We start from the raw sequence: 15,472 nt of genomic DNA on the forward strand, positions 1-15,472 counted from the left end.
CTATTGTCTACACTTTTGAGGTGGTTAAACATTGTCCTTATTGTGCTATTATTTAATATTATCTACATATATGTCTTATCTTTTCAACTAGATTAAATATCCTTGAGAGAAGTAACAATACCATGGTTATTGTTGTATAGAGTCTTGTTCTGCAACGGACACATAGCAAATATTCCATAAATGGCTGAACTTACTTATTCAGTAACTGGAAAATATAAACCAAATTAGTAGATTAAGTATAGACTGATGAGCTAAAGATTTCCAAAGGACAAATAAAGCAATTATAAAGGGGCTGAGGGATTTATAGAGCTGGAAATCCTGCCCAATTGGTGTCTCAAGAATCCTCCTGAGGAAGCAAGGTACCTCCTGTGCCTGTCTATTTCTTCTTTCTTCAAGAAAACCTTCCATGACTTCTTACAACAGAAACAATGCTCTGTATTTTTCATTTCACTAGTCTCCTCCTAGACATTTTCTAGCCTCCCTTCCTTGCAGTTAAGTTGAGGCTAGGTGACTGGATTCCAGCCAGTGCATGTGAGTGAGGCAAGCCACTCCTGAACTTAACCTTTGAAAGCATTCAGCAAGATTATGCTACTTTCCTCTCTTCCCAGACCAACTTTGGAGGTCAGGTACTCCACATGGTGGAGTTAGGATGACAGAGACTGGGTCCCTGAGTGGGTGTAGGAGAACCCTGTGTTGACCCTTATAAAGTATGTGCCCTAAGTTAGTAATGAACTTTGTGTGAGACCATTGTGCTTTCAGAATTAATGTTACCTCTGTGATTAGACGACAAGTAGTCTATACAATGTCTTACCTAATCTACATCCTTAGCGAGAAGCTTGCTCTCTCATATGTTCTCAGAGCACTAAAACGTCTTCTTTGTCCTTAGTACTTTCCAAGTGAAAATACATATTCATTTCTTGCATTCTTTTATTAATGTTGTTCTCCCCATAGAACATATGTACATGCCATAATGAGATCTTTTATTTTCTCACTACTGTTATTTTTAATGCTACATAGAGCTAGGCATTTGATAAAAGCCAATAAGAATTTGCTAATGAAGATGGATGCCTGCATGGGTGCATACTGACTTTAACTGCAGACCCACCTGAGTCTGAGTCCCAGCTCTTTCACTTTCTAGCTGTGTTCTCTTAACCTTTATAGCTGTAATTTCCTCATTAGTAAAATGAGGTTCATGATATCTCTCTAACATGGTTGTTGTGAAGCTTACAGAAAACAGTGTTGCAGTAAAACACTCTCTTCCCAGCACAGTGCCTGGCATTCACTAACTATCCATTATTACAGCTCAGGGATAGGAAAAGAGGGTAGTGCTAAAGAAAATTACTAGAAAAAAATATCAAGCTTACTCAAAATAATTCCTGCTAGTGATCAACCAGAGTAAAAAAAGGATTTGAATCATTAAACTTATTACGAGGTTTCAGATCAACAAAAACAATCTCTTCTTGTTTTTTTGCTTGGTTCTGTTTTGTTTTGTTTTTCGCAATTGGCTAGAAGAAATTTTACCTCCATCAAATTCAGCCCCATGTACCACAGGATGTTAGTGTTCAGTAAATAGTATGAGAAGCTTTTGTAATTTTAAAGTAAAAAATTCTTCTGTTGCCCAAAGATGTATTTGAAAAAATAAGGATGGATTTCTAAATAGAAACAGAGATAAACATCTTGAAAGAATAAAGCTCTATGAATTTATGAATAATCCATATAAAAACCTTGAGTCTGTCTTGAAAATTAATCATTAGATTCAGCAAATAATGGGGCAGCTCTGTGTCTCCTGCTTTCATGGTTTGCCACAGCCCATTCCAGGACTCTGAAAGTATTAAGGAGCAGAATGTTTCCACATGAGTAATGCTGATCCCAGACACTCCACCCGAACCACAAAGACAGCAGATCTGGGATTGGCATCCCAAATACATTTCTTTATTCTGAGCCTTAAATTAGGCAGTAAAGAGACAGCATTCTTGGATTTTAAGCCAGGAGTCCACCCAACCATGGCCCACTGGTTTCTGTCTGCTGGCTTGACATGGGGTTCTCATCCTGCAGAGCCACTCACCTTACCCGCCTGCTGCCTTCCCACAGATCCAGTCAAATGCTCATGTTCCACGACTGCATCTTCAGCCACAATGTAGGATGGACTATGGTGCAAAATTAGCCAGTTTTTATGCACCTAACAGGAATGTGTATCAGTGGGGAGGTCAACTGTTTTATGAGCATTAAAATGCACCTCAGGATTTTTAAGAAAATTAGAGCCCTCTATAACCCATTTAATCCTTTCTTGTCCTGTTATGTTTAGCAAATAATGGCTCAGAAAGAAGTCACATGCCCCCGGTCATATAGTAGTTACTAAACTACCAGTGATCTCCATGCATCACAGTGAATTACATGTGTACAATGAAATGCTGCTACTGAAGGGAGATTAATGAAGGGTTTTTGCTGGTTAGGTATCATTCAGGTGTAAGCTAGACTCAAATCCCACCACCCCCATGAACTCAAAGACTTCCCTGGTGAGGGAGAGTGACAGAGAGAGTAACAGGTAGAGTAAGAGGAAGAGGTGACTTTGGGTCTCAGCTCTCCTGTACTAACTGGTCATATGGTCTTAAGCACTTTGCTTCCCCACACTGCCCCTAGAAGCAGGTCTTTTAGTGATTAAGGGAGGGGGAGGGGGTCCAACAAGATGAAAGAGAGCTGAGCTGCTTTTATCTCTCATCCTGGTTTGTTTCCATCCTCTGGGAAAATGGATCTTAGTGCTCTGCAGTACTGCAGGTCTCTTGTATTAATCCTCAACATGGGATAATTTAGCTAAGAGTGAAGCTACTTAGGACAGGAGCAAAGAATGAGGAAAATACATTTCTATCCCTCAGTTCCCAGAAATTTGGATGTTCTACCCAGGGGTGAGCAAACTTTTCTATAAAGATCTGCAAAATAAATATTTTAAGTTTTGCGGTCCATGAGATCTCTGTCTCAACTACTCAAATCTGCCACTATAGCAATAGACAATACAGAAATGAATAAGCATAGCTGTCCCAATAAAACTTTATTTATAAAAATATATGGCAGCCCACAAGCCATAATTTGCAGAGTCTGGTCTACTCTAAGTCTGATCCTTTTAGGGTCTTCTTGACTGAATTGTGGATGGGATTGTCAAGGAAGTCACTCTTGTTCTGTAACTCTTAAGAAAACCTATCAGTTTCATAATAGGGCCGAGTACATTGGATACTTTTTTCTTCCATTCTTGAGATATTTTGCTAAGAAGAACATTTTCCAGCTCCATCCATGTAAACATGAAGGAGGTAAAGTCTCCATCTTTCTTTAGGGCTGCATAATATTCCATGGTGTACATATACCACAATTTATTGATCCATTCGTGGGTCGATGGGGGAGGAGGGGAGGGGATGGATGAGTGGAGGGAGGGTGATTTGTGGGATCACCTCAATGGTTTATCTTACAAGGATACAAGTGAATCTTTCTAATAGTAGAATATAAACATCTTAACACAATAACTAAGAAAATGATATGGGCAGCACCTGTGGCTCAAAGGAGTAGGGCGCTGGCCCCATATGACGGAGGTGGGGGGTTCAAACCCAGCCCTGGCCAAAAACGGCAAAAATAAATAAAAAAAATTTAAAAAAAAAAAAAAAAGAAAGAAAAGAAAATGATATGACGACTATGTTAACCAGTTTGATGAAAATATTTCAAATTATATCTGAAAACACCACACTGTACATCATGATTGCATTAATCTACACATTAATGCTATGATTTAATTTAAAAAAAGAAAAAAAGAAAAGAAAACCTATCAGCACATGAAAAGATAGAATTAATTTAGAAGGGCGGTAGCTGATATTTCTCAACAGCTGTGGGAATCTGCTTTTTTTTGTCTAGTTCATAGCCTTTCTATTTGTCTTCTTTTTGATTTTGTCTGTAACTGCTACGTCTGTATTTTTATCACCCTCTTTGTCTTCCCTTATTCTCCTTCCTTTTCCATTTTTGATTATCATCATTAATACTCTTCTGACTACGACCATAAAACATGTATATCATTTAGAGGTTTGAATGTAAGCAAAAGAAATCATCACAGGATAATTTAGGCAGAAGAGGTGTTTGGGAAAGTTATAAGGTGTCCTAGAATTGACTGGCAGCTAGATGACCATACTTGGAAAAATGCAGGAAAGGGAGTCAGAGGGTTCCACACAGGAAGCTGATCAGGCTGTGATGCCACGGTCAGTAGAGTCAGAGTCTGCATACTCCCGAACACCTGTAACCAACCATGACAAATTTTTAACTGACCTTTTGTTCTTTGTCACTTATTTGAAATTAAAGCCCTGGCTGGGAGCACCTGATTATCTGATTGACTGAGTCTAAACCACATGCCCACGCCATTGCTACCACAGAGTAGGAGAAGGGAAAGTCTCCAAACCCATGTTCTACACTGGGCAGTGGGGCGTTGACTCCCACTACTACTAACACAGTAGGAAATTCTCACCATGGGAAAAGGACAAAGATTTACAAGGCCAACACAGTGACAAAAGTCAGTCAGCAGATAAGGAATTCAAAGCCAAAGGTGAGCCCGATGTGAAACACCTAGTTCATATCTGAGGACTGATATATGAAAAGCTGACTCTAAACTGACCACAGTATGGTCGCACATTATTGTGACATGTGTTCTACTTAAAGGCTCAGGCATGGGAGGGAGTATAAATTACCAACCTAATCAGACTTACATTCCCTGGTTGTAAAAGGATTTTCTGTTCACAGAAGGAAGTGTAAGTCTAGAGATTAATCACTGACATGGATCCATCTTCCATAGGTGGTCAGTGGGTGACCCACATCTGTTTTCTATGTCCATGGGGACTTTGCCAATACATTGAAACTCCAGGGACAGTTATAATGCTCTGGCAGTTATGCCCATGATAATCTCACATTTTCCAATACGCAGTGGGAAATCTGCATACATCTGTCTTCATCTCTGAAACACACAGCAGCTGGGGGACAGCTGCTCAGCCTTGGGGAAATAGGGTTCATTATCCCTGACATCCATCCCTCAAACTCTGGTCCTTCTGCTCAAATAGCTACAGCTCTGGATCACAAGCCACTCTGGGATGTATCACCTAACCTGGTCATTGTCACTAGAATTTCAGGCACCTCCCTTCTCCAATTTAGGAGTAGTATCTATTTATTTCACCCTGAAATGCACAATTCTACACTTATTCCAGAAAAACTTGATGAGTTTCCACGAAAAAGTCCTCTGCTTTGATTGAAAATTATGCAAGGTTTTGATGAGTGAATCCAAGTCATTTTATGGTTTCACAATAGATAACACAGCAGGGAGGGGAACGAGGGAACACAGAATGAAAACATGAATCCTTGATGTTCATCACAATACCCCCTCTTTATACTGGCTCTTACACATGCTTATGCCTATTTACAACTCTTGGTTTTACCTATCCCAGAACAAACATGTTCATACCCCATACTTGCATTGGAGTACTAGCTTGCCTATTTTATTTTTGATACTACTTTGGACCCTAAAATTTATTTTGTTGATTTTTACCATGACTTATACATCCTAATGAATAAATCCAGATATTTGATGTATTTTATGAACTAGAGATAGAATACAGACAGAAAAATAACAGGAAAAAATGCAAATTTAACAAGTATAAACAATAACCTACTAATGCCACCAGCAGATTCAAACCTCTCTTTTAATGGAATGTTAAGCAGAGGCCAACTAAACCCAGAATTTGGGTCCCCTTAAAAAGTAGAACACTTATTAAGAACGTTCAGGAATTTCTGGGATAACAGTTAATCTTTTTTTTTGAGACAGAGTTTTACTTTGTTGCCCTCAAGAGAATACTATGGGCTCACAGCTCACAGCAACCTCCAGTTCTTGGGCTTAGGTGATTCTCTGGCCTCAGCCTCCCGAGTAGCTGGGACTACAGGCACCTGCCACAAAGCCCAGCTATTTTTTGTTGCAGTTTGGCTGGGGCCGGGTTTGAACATGCTACCCTCGGTATATGGGGCCGGCACCCTACTCACTGAGCCACAGGCTCAATCTTATATTTCAAATATTTCAAACTTTAAGTCCACCAATATATATTTCTCTGAAACTATTGAACCAACTCCTATTGAACCAACTCCTAACCATTTGATTGGCATGTGTGAAAGAGTGGTCCAAAGACCACAATTTAGAAGGTACTTAGGCTTTGTGTCAATTATCAAATATAAGTAGAACAAGTGGTAGGTATGGGAGCCCTAGAATCACTAGAAAGGACTATAAGAACAATTTAGAGCAATATTGGAGGTTGTGGGTTGTGTGACTCTGAGTAAATAAGGATCAGTGTATGAAACTAAGTCAAGCAGAGAAGAAGGGTAACTACGAACCTATAATAATTAGAGTTTTAAATGTGGAAAGCCTTGTCCTTCAAGAAATAGTTGACTTGGGCCAGCCATGATGGTTCACATGCATAATCCTAGCAATTTGGGAGGCTGATGTGGGAAGATTGCTTGAGGGCAAGAGTTCAAGACCAGTTTGAACAACATAGTAAGACCCCAGTCTCTACAAAAAAAAAAAAAGAAAAATTAGCTGGGCATGGTGGTGGGGGCCTATCATATTGGCTACTTGGAAGGCTGAGGCAGGAGGATCACTTGAGTACAGGATGAGCCCACAGTGACCTACAATGATGCTGCTGCACTCAAGCCTGGGCAATAGAGTGAGACCCTATTTCAAAAACAAACAGAAACAGTTGACTTGGGGACAGAGACAGATAACATACAGGGACATTCATTATCCTACATCCCATGAGGACCAAGATGTCTGACTATTTCTAAAACATTTCTTCCTGATTTATTTGTTCCAGTCTATTCTCCACAATTCTTGTTCCTATGACCCGTTCTCCAGAGACACATGCCCTTCAATGGTTCTAGAATATTTAGTGTTTGTTCTAACTATTCTAGCAAAAGCCCTTTACTAGATAGCTCTTTTTGATGACTGGGTAAGTCTCTCAGAGTCCAGGAAATCTGGCTTTACTGCAGTGAGGAAGGCTGGAAGCCGGGAATATGTGGTCCAAGTTGGCCAACTTTGTTCTGTAATGAGGCATCCCTGTCTGTGAAGTGAGCCAGGAGGGACCTCAAGTTCCTAGAGCCCACAGTTCCTCAAGCACAGCCAGGTAGACATTTTTCTTCCCACAGTAAAAATACCAGTGTAGAGAATCCTTCTAGGGAAAGGGCCCTTGGTGTTTTTCTGGGCCTCAGCTCCTTGGCTTCCTGTGCTTCAGTCCTGGGTCCTCCTTGACGGGGAAGGAAGACCTCGCCCTGGCTTGTTCTCTGAGAAAGCTCTGCCTGCCCAAACATGTGTCTGCAGGCCCTGTGTTACAGCATGAAGGACAGTGACAGGGCATCCCCTGGAAGTTTCAGTGGCATTTATTTTCCCATCATATTTATTTTACTGCCATGGATATCCCTTGAGTCTTCTTTTTATTTCAGGCCCAATTCCCCATTCCACCCCTTTACATTTGCTTATTTTCTTTGAAAAAGAGCTCTAAAAACCATATGCTATTTTCAAATTCTGATTGTGTCACCCGCAACTACGTGGAGGCAATGTTCCCCTTGGCCCTCTCAAAGGCCTTTGAAAAATTACTGACAAGATGCCTATTCATTGGAGAAAAGGTATACAGACTTCTGTAGCTCGCATACATTGCAGCCATCAGATTGAAGAACCAAAGATACAGAGGAAACTGTCCATTTTCATGCTTAGGGTCAGTAAACTATGAACAGCCATGTAGAAATATGATTGCACAGAAGGGTACAATCTAATCCTAATAAACTGGGGAGACACAGAAAGGCCCGTCTGTCTGGATTCTCCCTGGGCTCTCCGAGTACACCTTCCTTCCTTTTGGGTGTGGGCCAGGACGTTCTCTGAAATGAAGACTCTTTTGAACTATAGTCAAACAAGGTAGCTCAGATCACCTCTTTATGGCCCAGTGGTACACAGACTATTTTTAGGTTTTATGGCCAACTTTCCAGGAAAGGAGTTCTGATTTTTATTATCCACCTTGGGGAAGAGAAACTGTAGTTTCTACAGGAAGCCTTGGGGAAGAACAGGACTATGAGATGCAGGAGAAGGTCAGAGAAAACTTTTGCTTCTAAGGTTGCTTTTGAGGATTTCATTTTGCAGTATTGTTTTCCAAGTTCCAACAACCAGAAGTTACTGGTTTCAGGGTGGAGGACAGAGGAGTAGAGCAGAGAGTGGGGGAGAGATAGGAAGGGAGAAGCAGAGGGTAAGCTAGAGACCTGTTTAGTTGCCTTTCTGCCCTATTTCCTGCCAAGATCCATCTATTTAACCACATTTTATTTCCATGGTTCATGGGGCAACTAGTCAGTACATAGAGCAGCAGCAGAGATCCAGGGGCCCCACAGGGATGTCACAGAATAAGATAGTCTTCAGCCCAGACAAGGGCCTAAGTAAGACAACTGATGGCCTGGTGGGAGTGGTCTGGCTGGCTTTCAGTGAACACTGGAGCAAGAAGGAAGTGGAAATGACAGTCAGCAAGCAAGATCTGAGTTTTTCCCCTTTCTCTATGAGCTGCTCCCATTCATAAGCTTTGTCAACGTGTTAAGTTGCAGAAAATAGATTTTCAAAGTCCACTGTTAGAATTGCAAATGCCCTAACACAATGTTCTTCATTCTACATGACATAGCCAACTGCCTGGTCCATTTTGACCAGTAAATATGAGAGGAGGTCCTTTAAGGAATAATGGGAGTCCTCTCCCTGTCTTTGAGGTGGATAATAGGCACAATTTACTCTTTCCCTGTCTGGCCACAGAAATTTGTTCTATCTGTAATAGCACCATCATATCGCATTCCAATGCATAATATATGCAAGAGTGGACTCTTGAACAACATGGGTTTGACTGCACTGCTCACTTATAGGCAGATATTTTCAATAAATACTGTTGTTCTTCCATATCTGCCAGTTCCCCATTCAAAACCAAGTGCAGATCAAAAATATAGTATTCTTGGGATGCAAAACCTGCAGATACGCTGTGCTGACTTTTTGTAGTGCAGGGTGGAGAGTGGGATTTGAGTCTGTGCAGATTTTGGAATGAGAGAAACCAATCCCTATGAATATGGAGCGACTGTATTTCCTATTCTGAATCTATGAATGACTTTAGGTGATGAGCTCATTCTAGTTATTTTGTATCCCTAGACTCTACCAGTGTGCCCAGCACAAAGCCAGCTTTCAATGGCTATATTTCAAATGACTGAAAAAAGGAATGAATGATCATATCTTCAACAAGATAGCCACAAGGATGCCCAGTGATACCTCCCCCAAGTCTGCACAATAGAACCAACGTGTTAGGCATAGAAAACAGAAGTTGACAAATACACAATACTCTCCTCCAGTGACTCATGCACATGGAGAGGAACAAAGAATTTCAGCCACAGGAAAAGTTTTGGTGAAGGTTTCAACTGGGTTCAGGAGAGCAGTGGGGAAGCTGGAGATGCAAAGGTTTCTCCCTTCTTAACAGCTGTATTGGACATCGAGGGCTGCCAGTAACAATAAATCACAGACTGGATGCCTTAAACCAGCAGTCCCCAACATTTTTAACAGTTTCATAGAAGACAATTTTTCCATGTATGGAGGAGGGGAGATGTGAGGAGAGATGGTCTTGATATAAGTCTACAGACAATTGATTTGTTATGGTCTCTGTGCACTCAACCCTCTCTGCTAATGATAATCTGTATTTGCAGCTGCTCCCCAGCTGTAGCACCACCACCTCAGCTCCACCTCAGATCATCAGGCTTTAGACTCTCATCAGGAGCGTGCAATCTAGGTCCCTCACCTAAGCAGTTTACGGGAAGGTTCACATTCCTATGAGCACCTAATGCTGCTGCTGATCTCACAGGAGGTGAGGCAGTGATGCAAGTGATGGGGAGGTGGCTGTAAACACAGATGATGCTTCGCTTGTTCACCTGCTGCTCCCCTCCTGTTATGCAGCCTGGTTCCTAAAAGGTCACTGACCAGGACCAGTCCAAGGTACAGGCATTGAGGATCATAGCCTTGAATGACAGAAATTTGTTTAATTATGGTTCTGGAGGCTGGAAGCCCAAGATCAAAGTGTCTCAGAGTTGGGGTCTCCTGAGGCCTCTCTCGGCTGCAGAGATTGTCTGTGTGCACATATGTCTGGTGTCCCTCTCTGGCCCTAAATGTCTTCTGGTAAGGGTACCAATCAGATTGCATTAGGGCTTACCCTAACAGCCTCACTTTAATTAATTCATGTCTTGGTTCCAGTTGCTATCACAAAATACCAAATACTGGACAACTTACACAATGAGCATTTATTTCTCCCATTTTTGGAGTCTGGGAATCCAAGAAAAAGGCTCTGTCAGATTCACTATCTAGAGAAAGCTCAATGCCTTGTTTATAGACAGCTGTCTTTTCTGTGTGTTCTTACAGAGCAGAAGGGGTCAGGGAGCTTTCTGAGGTTTTTTTTTTAATTAGGTGCCAATACTATTCATGGGGGTAAAGCCATCCTAAGGGAAGCACCTCACAACACCATCACCTTGTGGGGCAGGATCTTTGAGAATTTTAAGAGCATATAAAAACATTCAATCCCTAAGACCTCTTTAAAGGCCCTATCTCCAAAAACCCATTCTGAGGTGCTTGGTGTTGGGGCTTCAACATGTGAATTGTGAAGGCGACACGGTTGGGCCAGTAAAAGGAGCTAGAGCTGGAGGTCCGTGCCTCAGGCCCCCACTTCTCTGGCTCCAACATAAGCCAGATCGACCACAACCACTTCTGCCTCTGTTCTCAGGTCCCCCCATCTCCCCAGAATAAGGTGGGGCCCCCAAGGGTTATTATTAAAGAAGTGCCTGGCAACCTTCTTCAGTGCCTGATTGGAGGGTTGCTCATCATTAAATTACATTCTTCTAAAGACATGATCATCAATCATCATGAAGAATGTGATTACAGTATTTATACCTGCTTTGCTGAAGAGGCCTCTTATGCAAATACTTCCTAATTTAAATGACATCTCTGAGGATAGAATTGGCCTTGAGCAAATTGATAGAGCAAACAAAAGAGTATCTTGCCTCCATTAATGATGAGATACTCCTCAGAAATGCATCTTTAGGCAATTTTGTCCTTGTGTGAAGGGCAGCAGCCATTTCTCCGTTCTGCTGTTTTAGTTGGCTGCTTCTATGCTTCACCCCAGGAGAGAGATGGAGGTTTTCTCCACTTTCTGAAGGAGTGAGGGAAAGAAGCCTGGGTATAAGAGTTTGGGACTACAAGACGGTTCTAGGGAAGAAGTTTGGAAGGGATAGAGAGTCCTCCACACAATCACTTGCACCAGAAACAGGTCTGCCTGGCATGTGTGCCACACTCAGCCCTAGGCTGGGAGCAGCCTATGAAGACCAGTCTCTATGGGAATTGATAATGATCTCTGAGCACAGTGGCTGGGGCTGGTGGTCATTTACCAGATAAAGAGGAAGATCCAAGATATTCCCAAAGCATTGTGTCATCCAGTTTGAAAAAGAGGTCAAGGTTTTCTAAAAAACCATTTATAGCTAAGGCAGTGGGGTCTTGTCTGTGTAGTTAAGAGTTCTGGCAATGATGACAAGAAATGATAAAGAGATGGAACAAAAATACATTTGGCTGCTGGAAATGCCTCACTGTTTCCTGTGGTCAGAAAGTCATTTCCATTTTCCAGGCTCCAGCTGACTTTATTCCTGAACTCCAGGAGTTAACCCTTTAGTGGAAAGATATTCATTATTTGCAAATGTGTAATTATAGGTATATTTATATAAGCATATATGCATGCATCTACAGTTTTGAGATAATTGAGGCCTTATATTAGTCACTTCCTATGCATTCTTATTAAATTCTTCTTTTTTTTAAATCTTTTTAGAGATGAAGTCTTGCTATGTTACCTAGGCTGGTTTCAAACTCCTGGGCTCAAGCCTTCTCCCACCATACCTCTTAATGAATTCTTAAATTGTAGTGGGTTTTTGTCTGTATAATTAAGAGTTCTGCCAAGATGACAAGAAATGCCTCTGTACGGAAATAAAATGTTTAATGCACAGACCAGGTATTGGCTTTCTTGTGATGCCCACCTGTCAGGTGCCCCTACATGGCAGAGTCCCGTGATAGCTAGATAAAGGTGAAAGTCACATGAAATAAGGAAGGTTCAAGGGAAGGCTAGATCTCCGAAGGGGAATGTTACTCATCTGTGTCGGTATCATCAGTGAGACGAGGAGGTTTTGCTGAGATCTAATGACTATTTGCAAATTGACTTTTTCAAAGAGACTCTTTCTGACATTTGAATGTGGGAAAAACTGTCTTGAAATTATAGTTCTGGTGTTTGGTCAACTTTGATTTGGAGCCTGGGGTCAGTCTGACCACGCTGCTATGGAAACAGGTGGCAGGCAGTTGACTGGTGGGCTTGAATGTTTCTCTGGTGTGCCTTGAAATGCACAAACCTGAGAGCACATGCAGTGACAGTGAGATGGAGTCAAGCAGGCCAGGGCCTACACGACACAGCTGGTCTGGTCCACTTAGGTCCAAAGTGACCTTTGCCTCATGTCTTCCATTCTTATTGTTTTGTAAACTCAGCTTTAACCTAAATGTGTCTATCTTGAGTAGTGTAGGGCAATTGATTTAGGAGATTAACTTTTGGTTAGAAATGTTGTTTTGGGTCATGGGTTATGCCAATTATTGTTTATTAGGGTCATGGGTCATGGCCATTCCTATTGTTTAAGGCGAGTATTAGTTACATCACAGTTTCCCTCCTTTGTCCTCCTCTGGGCTTTTCATTTAGAGTTTCTGGATTTTATCAAACATGGCTCCAGAAAATTATGACAATCACAATAAACCAAGTTTTAAAATGTCCGGAGGCAGAAACTAGTCTTGGGAAAAGTCTCCTACTCATTAGCTGGGTAAAAGTCCAACAGAGGAGTTAAGGTTAGTACAGTTTTTGCTTTTAACTTTTATGTATAAAACTGTGATTTTGGAAATGGAAGAACAGAACAATCTTGGAGAGGCTACTCTCACTGTTCTCCAGAATTGCTGGCCTTCTGCCAAATAAAGTTTGGTGGACCTAACCCGTCTTTGCATATTGGTTGACAGTGACAGGCAGCCAGACCCTCTTTGTCTGGGCATCAGCCTGTCCCTCCTTGTTAAGGTTATTTGCCATTCTCCCGGTCATTATGGACCAATATGTTGTTGCTGTTTAGTTTTCTGTTTTTCAGTTTTCCCTCAACACATTGTGAGGTAGGGACCAATATTTGAATAATAGTCTTTTTCTTTATCTGGTTCTCCCTAGTTTTTATGAGTAGGGGTCCTGCCTTCTTCATTTCTCAGAACTTAGTCTAGTGACTGCCACAGACTATGGGCCCATTCCCCTCTACCACTCGTGATCATCACAGAAAGTTCCCCACAATTTTGTTAGGTCAAGGAGATGCCCTTATCTGAGCCTTTTTGTTTCAGGGGAAGCTGTCATGGTCACTGCGGTTACGGCTCTATACAAATGGGCCTTCTGGCACTCTGACCACGGCCATGAAGTCAGGTCCCAGATGCGATTCACAGCTGCTCCCTCCGACCTGACCACAGTGCACATGGCAACTGGGGAGCCTGGCAGCGCAGCCAACCCACTCTCAGCAGCCCATTGGTGAAGCTTATTCCCCTGGGATTACAGAGACATCTGCAAGACTCATTTTGCCCTGCAGAGTAAGGAAAAGAAAAATGCGACATACTGACTTGCTTGTTAGAAATGAAAGACTTTCCGTTGAGGCGAGCCATTTGCTTCTGAATAGCAATGTAAATGAAGTCATTCAGCTGCTGGAGCCCCTGCAGCCCGAGCAGCCAGAGCAGCCCCGGGGAGGGGGGGGGGAACGCTGTCTGGGCCTGTGTCATCTTGGCAGATGGGAGGATGTGAGGACGCCTGCTCAGCAGTTAGGTGACTAAAACTCCTAAACACAAAAGTGTGGGAGACATAAGGGATTGTACAGAACATCTTGCCTGAAAACATTGCAAAACCATAAACTGAGCAACAAGTTAAGAAGATTCGGGTTGTGTCCCTCAAGGTCTGGATGTGAAGGTGGCAGGAACAAGCCCCTGAAACAGCCCACAAAGCGCAGTGGGCCAAGGAGACGGATGAGGAAGATAAGGAGCTCAAACAGAAACAAAAAGGGGAGCAGAAAAACTCAAGGAGGGGCCCCTGACCACAGGTGTAATTAAGAAATGTGGCAAAAAGTAAGCTGTTCCTTGTGCCTGAGATGGTGGTTACCCTTGATTCCTCTGTAAACATCTATAGTCTCTGCCATAACATCTTTCGCCACCTACAGCTAAAATGAGGTGTTGTCTTAGAGCCTATTGGGCAAGTAAGAATGAACTTCGGTTACAAAAAAAGATAATTGTGTTCCTTTAAATCTTTAAGAATTAAGGGCCTCTGTGTGTCTTCCATGAAGAAATAGCACTAGTCCACCTAGTCCACCTAAGACATCTGTTTTTGCATCACACCTTTTCTCATTGGTCCTTCTCTGGACTTTTCATTTAGAGCCTCCGGATTTTATCAAACGTGTCCCCAGAAAATTATGACAACCATAAGAAAATAAGTCTAACATGTCCAGAGGCAGAAACTAGTCTCTGGAAAATTATCCTACTCATCAGCTGGGTAAAATTCCAAGTGGAAGATTCAGTTCTCACTGGTGCCTAGTCAGAAGGAAAGGGTCCCTTGGTGTATACTGAATAATGTACCATATACAGACATAAGTGCCCCAGGATTATGTATCTATCCCCCAAAGACAGGTTGAGCCCTAATCCCCCCAGTACCAGTGAATGTAAACTTATTTGGAAATAGGGTCTCTGGAGATATAATTAAGATGTAAATTAAGAGAAGGTCACATTGAAGTAGAGTGTCTCCCAATCAAATGACCAGTGTGGCCTTATAAAAAGAGGGAAATTTGTACACAGACACACATGGAGAATACGATGTGATGACAAGCTGAGATTGGAATGGTAGGGCTGCAAGCCAAGGAATGCCAAAGATGAATGGCTGCACCAGAAGCCAGGAGGAGGTGAGGTAGGAGTCCCCCAGGAAACATGACCCTACCGACTCCCTGATTTGGGCTCTCTAACCTCCAGAACTGAGAGAATAAATTTTTGTTCTTTTAGGTCACTCAGTTTGTGATGCTTTGTGATAGCAGCCATAGGAAACTTTCCCCCTTTTTGATAGGAATCACATGAAATAAAATATATCCCAAGTTCCTGTGTTGTAGGACACAAATCTGTAAGTAGTAAGTACTACAAGCGCAAAAGTATGGAATTATAGTTCATATTTTGTGTATCCCAACTGGCAATCATAAGATACACATTTGAATCCATCATGACAGGGTAAATGTTGACTTGTTTCTGTTGTTTCTATATAAAGTGATATTACAAAATTATTATAATATGGAGAGG

Source organism: Otolemur garnettii, unplaced genomic scaffold (genome assembly GCF_000181295.1).
Source record: "Otolemur garnettii isolate 467f Iridium unplaced genomic scaffold, OtoGar3 scaffold00063, whole genome shotgun sequence".
Lineage (NCBI taxonomy): Eukaryota > Metazoa > Chordata > Mammalia > Primates > Galagidae > Otolemur > Otolemur garnettii.